Source organism: Eufriesea mexicana, unplaced genomic scaffold (genome assembly GCF_001483705.2).
Source record: "Eufriesea mexicana isolate 0111107269 unplaced genomic scaffold, ASM148370v2 scaffold944, whole genome shotgun sequence".
NCBI lineage: Eukaryota > Metazoa > Arthropoda > Insecta > Hymenoptera > Apidae > Eufriesea > Eufriesea mexicana.
Window position 1 is genome coordinate 1,432,338 of NW_016909080.1, and position 12,695 is coordinate 1,445,032.

General features: G+C 49.8%; 1 protein-coding gene across 1 annotated transcript in view; it reads left to right on the top strand.

Moving 5' to 3' along the window:
* The window catches only part of LOC108547122 (UPF0489 protein C5orf22 homolog), a 275,941-nt gene that overhangs the window by 69,997 nt on the left and 193,249 nt on the right, over positions 1-12,695 (top strand). The gene's annotated exons all lie outside the window — the stretch shown is intronic.

Genomic DNA, 12,695 nt, shown 5'->3' on the forward strand with positions numbered 1-12,695 from the left:
ACGACGCTCGAAGTCTCTATCTGATCGATAACATCGGAACTCCCGTAATCGGAACTTTCCCTCTCGCAAGAAGGCTTGCAACCAACCCTATACCCTATAACTTGACATGTCCACCCTCAAAAGTCAAAAAAGGAGGAAAAAAAATACCCAAGGGCAGGAGGAAAGAGAAGAGAAAGAAAGAACTTCGATGCGAATACGATCCGCACTGAACAACTCAAACAGAGAATCCGAAATGATGGTTCGCACACCTGGCAAGTGGAACTTGCACCATCCGAACCGTGAACACAAAAGATTACGAAATTACTTTTGGCCCGGAGGCTGGTCCGCTCTCGTATCGCGAGCGCGCGTGCACATTTTAATACACATTCTTACACGGCGGTCATAAATCAAGCTTCTTCGACCAGCTGAAGCTTACTCGCAGCGAGGCTCTTCAACACGTCGAGCGTCCGACGGCCGGAGTGCCGGGATCAAACGCGCACCCTAACTCGTTCGTTTCCCACTAAACGGTATACACACGAGACCCGTTCCCTCGAACCTCTATCACGAAAATCATCCGACGACTTATCGAGCAAGATTTATACCCGCGTGCCGTTCGAGAGGAACGCGGCGCGATTTCGAAACGCTAGCTTCTAGATAGATGAGTTATAGGAGTCGGCCGTGGTTCCGTGTCCCGGCCACGAGGACGATAAAAATTCGTGCATACGCTGGCTAGAAGGTTGCTACGCCTAGCGACTGTCGGCCTAAAATATTGCCCCCATATCCGTCTCTAACCACTCGATCGCGCGTGATTAATATCCCTCCTGATAGTTCCCTCAACGACCGATCCAACTCCGTCGACGGCTTCGCCCGATGCTTCCGACTCCCGGCAAGTTTTCGCGAAATCCGAAAGACGGAACACGCGTGTCTCGACCAAGTCTCGAGCAGAACTATCGCGACTCCGTGCAGGGGTTGCTGTTAATTGCCGTCGACTAGTTTGCCAATGGCTGTCACTAGTTGTCACTCGAGGGCTTGCTAACGCGTTGGGAAAAGACGGGACGCGTTTCTAGGCTTTGAAGGTACAGTTGGGGTGTGCCTGTCTGTCACCGAGTTTGAAAATATTCAGACACTCTGCTATTTCGAATTGATTTTTTAATCGATTCTGGTCTTTGCGCGATAGTCCAACTCCAAGGTATGTCAACGTGTCGAAGACGCGACTGTGATCTTAGAGGAAACGACCTGGCTCGAATTAGGATCATTTCTAGGCTAGCCTAACCACGAAGAATATCCTTCATTCCGAGATTCGAGGACAAGATCGGGGACTTTGACGCGGGAATATATTCGAAGCTAGAAACACGAGATTCAGAACCGACTGTCAGGTCCCTGTCGCATCACACTTGGACTTCAAACGCGTAACACTCGTCCTCTTGACTTCGTTAAACTCGAACGAGATTCAAACACGAGCTATTTCAATCTAAGATCCACTTTACTCGATTTCCAAACTTCCTTTTCGACCGTGCAAGCACAAAGACACCGTCAGATCGATCCGATCTCGCGACACAATACCGTCGTAGGCCCACGGTGAAGCCAGGAAACTCGCTGAAATCTCCAAACAGGTAGCCGCACGCGTCACGAAATAATACTCTACGAGATTTTCCCTCGAGGTGGCCGGAAGCTGAATGGAGCACTTGACTTCCCGATTCTGTCGAACGCAGGATTAAGAGGCAGCGCGAGCGAGCTGGCAAGAGGAGAGAGAGAGAGAGAGAGAGAGAGATGAACGACTCTGTCGCTATTTTCGAGGATACAATGCGACCCCGAGGGCGCGGTTACCTGAACACGTGCTCCTCTTTTCGGCCGAATGCGAGGAAATTTTTCGACACGCGAGACACCCCGCTCTACAGGTGGACTCTCTTCTCGAGCTGCAGATTTGCGGTCAGCCTGTTTGCCTAACAGGTGGATCTATTCCGTGGACGATCGGTTGGGAAACTGTTTGCCCTGTCCACCGTACGGATGACGGGCCAACTCCTTCGGGAAGTTCCAACTCCGCTCGGTGTTCGTACGAACAAATTTACCCAGTACTTGGACGCTCAAGTTTCCAGCGGGTTCGGAAAATCGAGCTGCAAGCCCCGCAGGAGGATGTCACTCCGAGAGAAAGAGAGAGAGAGTCTCTCTCCGTTCCATCGCACCACTTTGGCTAATAGCACTTTTCGAGTAGCAGCGAAACGACTCTTTCGAGGCTGATAATTCGTATCACGGTTTCTACGGGTTCAGGAGCAGACCGTGTCATAGTCCAATGATCCGAGGAAACACGGAGAACTAGCTAGTCTGATATCTCGTCGGATTCAGGGTCCGGGTGAATCGTGTTCACTTTCGAATTTTTCACTCGTGGAAAAAAATGAAAAAAAAGAAAAAAGCGAAAAAAAAAAGAACCGGTTTGGAATTCCTCGTAACGGTACAGTTTCCTATTCACCATGGAGAAACGCGAGGATGATCGAAGGAAGCGATCGGGTAGCTGGCTCGAAGCGTAAGGGGTGGTGGAAAGGATAATCATCGCGGGGACGTGTTCGAATAGCGATTGGACGCGGAGAGAAAATCCGACGTAGGCTTTTCATCGGCTTTATTTACGGTGTTGGCTCTTACCTCACTTGTTCATCGGTGATTCGTGACGATCTCGTTGGCAAAAGAGCCGTCGGCTGCTAACACGTCCCGTAAAGCGTAACGTTCTCTTCGTACTCGTCTCGTCGCCTCGTCGCCGACGAGCGTTATCGTACGAGCTATTTCTCCCACTTTTTGTCTCCGTTATATCTCGTTTTCTCGTTTTAAATTTAATCACACATTTCTCGATTCTCGACCTCGGTCGCCACCGTTCATCTTTATAATCGTAACCCGACAGATCCGTTCGCACTATCCCGCACTCGCAGAGTATCGGCTCGGTGCAAAAATCTCGCCCCGTTCGGCTCGCCGAGGCGTGAACGGTTTTTCGTCTTCGATGTTACGTAACGATCTGAACGGCACCACATACCTGATGACGGGCAAACGAAAGGAAATTCTACTTTCGAACGGCATCACCGATCTTCGCAACTGCGACGGCTGCGCGAGTGCGCGAGGCCTGGCCTCGTGAATTCGCCTCGTTTTCACCTTTTCGGCTCGCGGTTTCGCAAAAGCGAACGTACAATGCGATGTTTATCGAGCGTCGATCGTTCGCGCGATTCGGAGCACCACGTGGCTCGACGCGATGTCGCACAAACCGATCATCGGTGTGTCTTCCCAACGGTCTCACCACTACGACGGGACTGTTTTATTCACTCGTGGAATGGCTCGATCGAAATTTCGAAGAACGAAGGAAACCCCGAAACGATCGGCCACGATTCCGGCACGCAACCTTAGCGTCTTCGTTGATAATCGTCTTCGGGTGTTGTCGAAGCGACTTCTCGATATCCAACTCGTTCTGGAATTCTTTACGACTCTAAATGCTCCCGCGACGATCGTCTCCGGTAATTCGAATCGCGATCGTCGTTCGCTGGGCTAAGATCTTTTCGAACATCTGTTAGCCCGGAGTCACGGGCCATCCGACGACTCTCGAGGCGTCCTCGAAGGCCTCTCGCGGGTTCCGTCACCAGCCGCGACCAACCACGTAGGCAAGAAAGGGTTCGAGGTGACGGTCGACTCCAAGTGTCTTCCCTCGAAATCGGTTCGGCGTGTTCCTCCGTGTATCTCGGTTCGCGAGTTCCCTCGGCACTCGACGCGACTGCTCGCGTGTTATGTTCTTCTGAATCGCTGCCGTACGACTGCGTCGCGTTCCCTCAGGACCGTGGTGGTTCGCGTTCATCGGACGATTAGGCAAATCCATCGCGGAAGCTGTACTCTCCGGCTTTCCCAGATGTGCCGATTATTGCGTCGTGTCCAGGAAGGGACAGCAGAGGAAGAGTAGCAGATGAAGAGACTGCCCAGGAAGGTTCACACTGCCCGGCGGTCTGATCGCTGACGACTGAACGCCGTGGTAGCGTTTCGCCGCGTAGTAAGCCGGCTCTCACCCCGCCATCGGCCTCTCTTTCTCTGCCACTCCACGAGGAGTGAGCGAGAGAGATAAATGATGGAAAGAAACGAAGGAAGAGAGAAAGAGAGAAAGAGTGAGAGAGAGAGAGAGAGAGAGAGAGTGAGAGAGAGAGAGAGAGCGAGAGACACCCGTCCTTTTCGACCCACTCTGACGTTCTGCGCGTCCTGAGAGCAGCATGCCCCCGTCCTCGTACTCGCTCCGTTCTCCGCATTCATCCCCACCGGGAGTTCCTTTACGCTCTGCCCCCACCGTCGCGCCGCGCGACCCCCACTCCCGGCCGCGATACTCCCACCATCGCGCGAGCAAAGTTCCTGCGATCACCGCTGGGCGGCACCAGCGTCCAAACTCTCGAGCGGGACATCGTTCGAGCGTGGCGGGCAACAAAGGTCCCGTCGGTTAGCGCCGTTATGTGGGAGAGAACGCGCTCCACTGGTTGGTGGAAGGGGAGTGGTAACTACGGGAGGGGGAAGTCGTTGACTTCCCCTCTCGTCGTTCTGCCGCCCGTTTCCCCTCCAGCTTTATCGCTCCTCCTCCACCCCCACCGACGCCGCACGTGTTCCGTTCCGCTCGGTCTCGTGCGGACTCGGATCATTTCGTCCTCGTCGCTGTTCGCTGTGTGCCGGAGTTCCTGGTAGGGGTGGTGAAATACCGCCGGTGGAGGGGATGCGCGAGGAATAGCGCGTGGTGGGGAGCAGAAGGACTCGGTGATGTAGCCAGCACGCGTCACGCGCTCTCCACGCTGCGATTATATGCTGGTGACGCGCAGAAAAGCGCCGTGATTTTTCGAGGAAATCGCGAGTGACGATCGAATTTTTCGCGATCGGGATCGTGCCGAAATTTCGTCGACTTTCGTTTTCTCGCTTTGCCCACAGTTTTTCCGTTTTCTCTTTCTTTTTTTCTGGGAGGGAAGGAGCGTCTGTTCACTTTGCTAGTGGATGCGTTTCGATAAAATGAACGACGCGGGGAGAACGGGAACGAGTGGTTCGGAATCGATGATTTTGCAAGCATCGGGACTAGTTTCCACCAGATTTCGTCCGGTTATCGACGGTCTCGTGGATCGGTTATCGAGGTTATCGTGAAAACTCCGAGTCCTCCGCAACGCAGAGTGAAACTCGTGGTTCGTCTGGTTGGAGAACGTTTCCTTATCGTATCACGCTATCGTCGTCGCTACGTGTACTCGTGGAGCGACTCGCCTCGCGGCTAATAACGCGGTTATCACTTCAGGCTGCCAAGGTACACACGACCACTTTCAGCTGTACGACGATAACGCGGTGGTCGGTTTTCATCGTGACGGGAAAGCAAACGGGCCTCGAAGGGGGAGAAAGCTATTTACACTCGTAATCGTCTCTCGATTTCGTCGGAACGGAGTACCCGATCAGCAGCAGCAGCAACCGTCCGATCCGACTCGTTCTATTCCCTTTAAAAGCCCCCTGGTCGGCGTGTCTCTACGTCCCGTACGTGCGCGCGTACGCGTGTGCGGTGTCGTAAATTCGTGGCGGACAGTTGCACTGCACGCGGCGTACGAAACCACGGATATAGATCGTACGCGAAGAATTACCGTGCTCGATGAACGTTTACCAGCCGAACGTTCACCGGTCGAATCTGAACTTGCAAAGATCGCGCGAGTCGTTAGCCGACCGTTACGCCCGTCACTCGACCACGTGATTCCGGCTACGTTCGAAATAAACCTAATCCCGCGGCTACCAGTTCCGTGGACCGTTCCTTCTTACGCGTATATCCTTCCACGGCACTCGGCGAGCGTACATGACAGATATAATTATACGAACCAAGGAACTTTGAACGATCTTGAGCGCAACGAGCCATCCATACGTCTCCACGTACCAACTCCTCCTCCGACACAGCCTGCCGTCCTAGCTGACCCGCGAAACGATAATCGTCGTCGCGTTCTCGTCGTGAGACCGCCTAACCCAACTCGGAACCAACTCCACTCACCACTCCGAACGGTCACGTTTCACACTTTTCTTCGTCCTCGTCGGAGCGAGGTGTGCAGCAGCAGGTATCGTCAGTCGCGACGAGAGATCACCGACCGACCCCGGCCCAGGTACTCGCACCCCGTCGTGAACGGGATCCCGACGCGGCCAAGGGAAACGGATACCGGCGCGCGCGTTTACTCGACGCGAGAAGACGGTATCTCGAAAGAGGGTTGGCACGCGTTGAACTGGCTGTTGTCGAGCTCGATCGGTCTGCCCGGAGCAGGCGAGTTTCCCCTTCGCCACTTTCCCTGCGCGCACCCTCCCTCTCTCCGCCTGCCGCCGCGGCAAACTCACACGGACGACGCGCGTGTGTTCCGCTACGCGTTTTTCCCCTTCATCCCTTCCCAGCCGGCCGCGATACTGTCTCTCGTCTTCCTCCCCTGCCGTGCACTCGTGAAATTCCGGAATTCCGCGCGTCCGTGGCTCCACCTCCCCCCTCACCAAGCGCGAAATCTTTTTTTAAACTCCGCCTAGCCGCGAGGGTCGGAGCGAGACGGAGCGACAGAGAGGAAAAAAGCCGAGCAGGCGCGAGCCACTCGGCCTTTTTCCCACTTCTTCCGCGATCCGAGCACGCCGCACGCCGAAACCCCGCCCCCTTTCCACGGGTTCCCCATCGCCGCTTTTCCGCCGTCGCAGATTTTCCGGGGAATATGGCTCTCTCTCCTCGAGGCCCTCCACAGGCGGGAGAACCAGTCACCGCGCTTCCCACCAGCTAGCGCTTTTTCGACATCTCCCTGACATCTAGCGGCGAACGCCTCCTCGCGAAGGGGTTGTTTCCGCGGACTTCTCCCGCGATCCAGTTTTCGCTTATGTCCTTTCTTTCTTAAGGCACTCACAATCTCGTATACCTCGGGCATACTATTCCTATTCCTAGAGTGGAGTATGGTGTTTTACGAGTTAGGTTATGGTAAAACGTTCAAACAGTATGGTTTTCTTTTTGATGCGATCGATCAGACTATTTCCACTTTCCGTTAATTTCAGAGTCGGATAAATACTAGGATTTAATTGTTTTCGAGAATCAACTGGATTTCCATCGAGGATCTTATGATACCAACGGGTTTTGAGGTTAGCGAGGGACTGACGTGGAATGTTACTATATCTCACATCGGTAAGGCAGAGCGCCTCCACGTTCCAGTTATCGATCGCGTCCCGTAAAGTTACTAGACTGAATCTTGGCGACATCTGTTGGTAATTTTGCCGGGACGTAGCCTGTCCCTAGTACCTTCTCAATTTTTTAACTCGATATTCCGATTGAAAAATGAGAGATTTGATACTCGAAACCACTTTCTATTCAACTGTACTATTTCCAATGTACCGATTTCGGTGGTTCCTGCTCGGTAGTATTTAAAATTATATTTTCAACTCCCTTGAATAGAAATGAGCAGATTTGCGAAAGCGATATTTTATATTTCGCGTGCTTAAATTTTATGGCTGATAACGATTCGTTGAAAAATAGCACGTGATATGGAATTTGGATGCGGAACGTCTGAACGTGTATCATTGGAACGATCTTGCCGAGGGGGTTGTTACGCCGCGTCGGTACGAACTCCCTATTTTCCCGCGACGTCGATAAAGCAGGCGACTATTTCGCGAAATTTTCAACCGATTAACTCGCAATTCAGTGCAAACGAGGCCCCTGATGGCGCACATGGGTATAATTTCCACCGATTCGTGCGGCTGAGCGCGCCGGAAAACGAGCCGTTTTCGTCATACCAAAATAGATTTACATCGCGAAAAGCGACGCCCACGTAACGGAAAATCACATGTATTCCTAGACAATGAGTATTACCAATAATGAAAAAGAAAATCATTAAAAAGTTACCAAATTGATCGAAACTTGTAGCGTTCGAAGCGTGTCAAATAATCTCGATCATTTTTCATTGGAAAATTTCATTTCGAGATATCGATCCTTTCCATCGAAGACTCTTATTCGTTACTCGATTTCGCGTAGCGTCTCTAATGGCGATTCATAAGCGAAATTAACAGACTCGAGATGTTACTCAAGACTCTCCCGGAGTTAATAGTTTGCAGGATTTCAGGTTTATGGGTCTCCATAAATCACTCAAACATTGTTCATCCTTTTCTCCTACCACTTTCTCCTTCATACCCTTCCTTATTATCCATAGGTCAAAGATCTATGCAATGAAATACTTTAAAAACCCAGCCTCCAATAAACTATACCGAAACTACAGATGCTTCCTGCAATCTCATCAGAACCCCCACTCCTCTTTATTAAAGAAACAGGAACATGAAATGATCTGAACGATTTTCCTCATCGACGCGATATATGACACTCCGTGGTCATATATCCATTTAATAGAACTTGACGTTCCATTTCCTTCGATTTTTCCTAATTTTCATACACCTAGAACATTGTTCTTCGTGTCTTAATTTAACTTGACAAAATTATGTCGACAGAGGGGCGTTATTTTTTTTACAAAAATATGAAAAAATCGACGAATTTTTTCCCTGTACTTATTTCTATTCGATGTCTTAATTCCGATGTCTAAGATATTTCGACATAAGTCGCCAGTTAACCCCTTCGTCTGCAATATCGTGCGAGACTCGTGGTAATGAAATAGGATCAAACGAATACCAAGGGTGGGAGCCATGGTTCGTAAATAAGGCCCAACGTAAAGAACACGGATGACTCTCCTGATAAACCCTTTGCACTCGACGATTTTTTGGCCAAAGAAGGATAAGAGTTCAAAGATTTTCTGTTTCAAAGTTGACGATATTTTTCTGAGCAGTGAATAAGAAATCGTATGACAATTAACACGTAGAATTATTTGATTTCGATACCTCGCACACAGTTACATTATCAGAAATTTTACATATTTACGAATATCGAGCTTCGAAGTTTTATCAAATTTTATCAAACCGCAAAGGGTTAATTTTCACCTATGCCTATGGTCATCGGGGCTCGAATCGCAGAGCAAGAAGTTAATCAGCCACTCCAATAAAGCAAACCAGGCCCTGGAACCTTGACTAACCCTCTCTAATGGCCTTTCGCTCCCCCAAAAAATCCTCAAAGTCCCCATGGATTTGCCCGTTTAGCCGTTGCACGATCCTCGATAGCGTTTCCATTTTCCCAGCAGCCTTATTCAGCGAACGGAATGCAGTGGTAACGATTTCACAGCGCGGATCAGTAGGTGGAAGTGCCGAAAAGAAAAAAGGAAAAATACGGGAAAGAAATTGAGGCAGTCATGCGTTGAGCGGCGAGCGGAGCGCGTCAAGTAGATTAAGACGATTATGGTCAGACCGCGCGCGGCCGGCGTCGTTTATCTCTCGGGACGAAATGCGGCGTGCGCGCGCGATTTTTCTCCCTAGCAGCGATATCGATTGAGATCGCGGAACGGCGTGCCGATACCGGCCAAAGGAGCCCCAACCGTGTCTGTCCTCATGCGCGCGTTTCTTCGTCGGCCGCGCGAGTTCCGCGCGAGTTACGCGCGAGTTGCGCGCATCTGTCGGTGGCAGTCGGCCGCGGAATTCGAAGGAAACAATGCGCGGTATGCGCGCGGCCGTGTAACTCGTAAGTGACCACCGGCACCGCGATAATTATGACGCTGCCGCCGATAAGGATCTGCTTGGTTTGTCGGCGATAATTATGCGTGTGGGACCGCGGCTGCGGCCACGCCGGCGGTCATTACGCTTCTGTCTTTTCCTTGGGAGAAAAAGGGAAAAGGGGCCAGGGCGACGCGTTTCCGGTTAACCGGAGGAATGCTACCGCGACGATTAACGAACCGGCCGACGAATGACGAGACGCTCGAGTGACACAGAATTTCGTGCAGCAGCCTCTTCTCGCGTGCACGTTGCACGTGGGAATTCGCCATTAACCCCCTTTACCGTTTACGTCTCCTTGAATTTTTGTTCCCTCCGCGAGGAGCCGCGTTTCTTCTGGCTACGTTGTGCTTATTTTCCACGCGAAAAGAGTAAAACGATTCGATAGACTAATTATTTTTGCACGTTCGTGTAACGTAAAAATTCGATAGCTTGGAGCTGTAAATTTGCAGGTTTATAACGCTTGTAATGCGTATATATTACGAGTATTTTAGTATAATAGATAAGTTTCTCGCAATTAGGTAATGTTTCTGACACGGTAGTTTGATTTCGCGTGATGGAACGAAAGAAATTCGCGAATGATGGACGGTAGTAAAAGGACCGGAGCTAGTCGCGTTCACATCTTGATCAACATGCGTGTTCGTCAGTCTGCTCGGTTACCACGTAACGAGGCTCTTTTTTTGCAATGCTCCTCGCTTTCGAGCGTGAAATTAGTAGCAATTTACCGTTTCAGAGAACTACTCGTTGTTCGCCTGCTTACTGTGCCCGGCTGACGTTCGCCGTTCTCGGCTTGTAATTATGCTCGCAGCGTAGGCGATCGTCGAGAAGTGGATGGTCTGTGTCGCTCTTGCAACATTTTTCGGGGCGTGTTGATTAAGCAAGGCGCGACTATTTAACCGAGAATGCACTATCGCGTGCAGTATGCGAAGCATATCCATCCTCATTTTTCTAATATTCCTCAAATTACGTTATTACATCGCGTCGATCGATTAACCACGCACAAATCTAATCACCGGTGTCTCGACACCGCGAAATCATGGAATTTCTAATTTTCGACAATTTCATCCTTTCCAACACTTGACCCTTTATACTCGATGATTTTTTGGCTAGAGAAGAGTAGATACTTTTTTCAGCAGTAAATAAAGAATTGTATAATAATAGAATTGTAGAATTATTTGATTTCGATGCTTCGCACACTGTTACGTTACATTAAATTTGATATATTAATTAATATTGTAGGATGGCGAATACTGGTCTTGAGACACCGAAAATTGACGAAAGAACAAGAACACGATAACAAAACTCAAAACTCGTATACTGAATTAATTCAGGGAAAGAACACCAAGATAACGAAAACACACAAAGACGCGCTCTTTTATAACTCTCTTTCCAACACCAAGCGACACACGCTTGGGCTGGTCACAACCAATTTCTAAGGATTCTGTTTCGGTTGTCAAGGACCACGCTTTTATGCTTTCCTCAACCTACGCTTCACCTCCCCGTAGAGGAGTCACGCAACTTAATTTTGTTATACAGAATAACTTTCCGATTTGCTTCTAGAAGATATCGATCGGTTTACAATTTGTTTTTATTGGCAATAGCCGATTCGTAATTTCATTTCGTATCCTACAATATCGATCTTCCAAATTTTATGAAACGGTGACTGAAGCTCACCTCTCGAGTTCAAAGGATTAAAATTCGCCAGGATTCGTCACGATTATGTATTATCGTTATATCTGTCAATTACCGATTATCTATTAATTTTCGAAATCCGAATGGAGCAATCTCTATGAAAATCGGACGTGGAAACGAAATGAGCGAGAGTGGGCGGAGGATGGGAATGTCCGTAACAGCAACAGGCAAACACACGGACGCGGAGCAATCTCGAGCAACGTGGACACAAGTTTGGCTCAAAGCTTGGCGCGGAATCGATGCGTTTAATCGGAATCACCGCAGCGACCTCTGCGGCGTTTCATCGTTCGACAGCTCTTAAACGCGTGCATGGTCCAAACGCTATCATAATATCGAACGATGACGTTGCCATTCGACGCACACACGCCGGATTACGGCTGGCCGAGCCGCGGCCCACGAAAGCCCGGAAGACTAATTCGACGTAATGACGGGCTTAAAGGTACGATCCGCCGGCGTGATTGGATGCCCACGGCGTTTCGCAATACCTGCAAGCCCATTGGACGCTGGCACCCCGCCGTGGCGATGTCGCGTGGAATCGGCTGTGTAACAACCGACGGATTACGCCGGCAGCCCTGTCGCCGAGACCTTAATTGATTTCGTTTAAACGACCAAGCTCCACGCTGACCAGTCCAATGACCGGCTCACCCTATGCTAAAAGTCGAAATCGAAACGATCCAGCCGGGATCGTTTCCACCAGTCATTCCGGCTGACAGGCTGCGTCTTAATGCCGATTAATTTAGCAAAAATCGCAAGTTGGGTGCAGATAGGTGGGATAGCAGCGGGTTCCAAGCTTGCGAAGTCACCGTTGTCGGCCTTCGGATTTCCAGTGTTTCATTTTCGGATGCAGCGACGTGGTTAGGTGCCGGAAGTGAGCGTCTCGAGCGTGCAATTATCGGGTATGTAGGTTACGTCGTTATTTAGGGATATCGGCTCGGATTTTTTTCTCTCTCGTGGAATTTTCAGAACATGTTCGCGGACGACGTATGGTAGAAAGAGCGAAGATATGGGAGATCGTAATGACTCGCCTACGGTGGTTCTGGGGTTCTCTGATAACATCGAGGGACAGGTTGTATGAGCGTTTGTTAGAAATTAAAATCAAGTTCGGTCTTGTAAATTATACTGTGCACAGGATACGAGATGTATTTAACGATACGTCCTTTCTTTGGGAACTGGTTTCAAGTAAGAGAATCGCCAGTCATGTGTACCGAAACGTTTTACATCTTTTTCCCTCTTTTCATCTAAAATTAAAGTCGTTTCGTTTAAGTTCACTAATACAGAGGACGACGTTACGCTAGATCAATTGTGGTAATCTCAATAGATTTACCTGTATTTTATTTTCTTACGATTAGTTTCTGTTGGAATGCTAAAGACGCAAGTCGAGACATCTTGCATATAACTTCGATGTTAAAATGTTT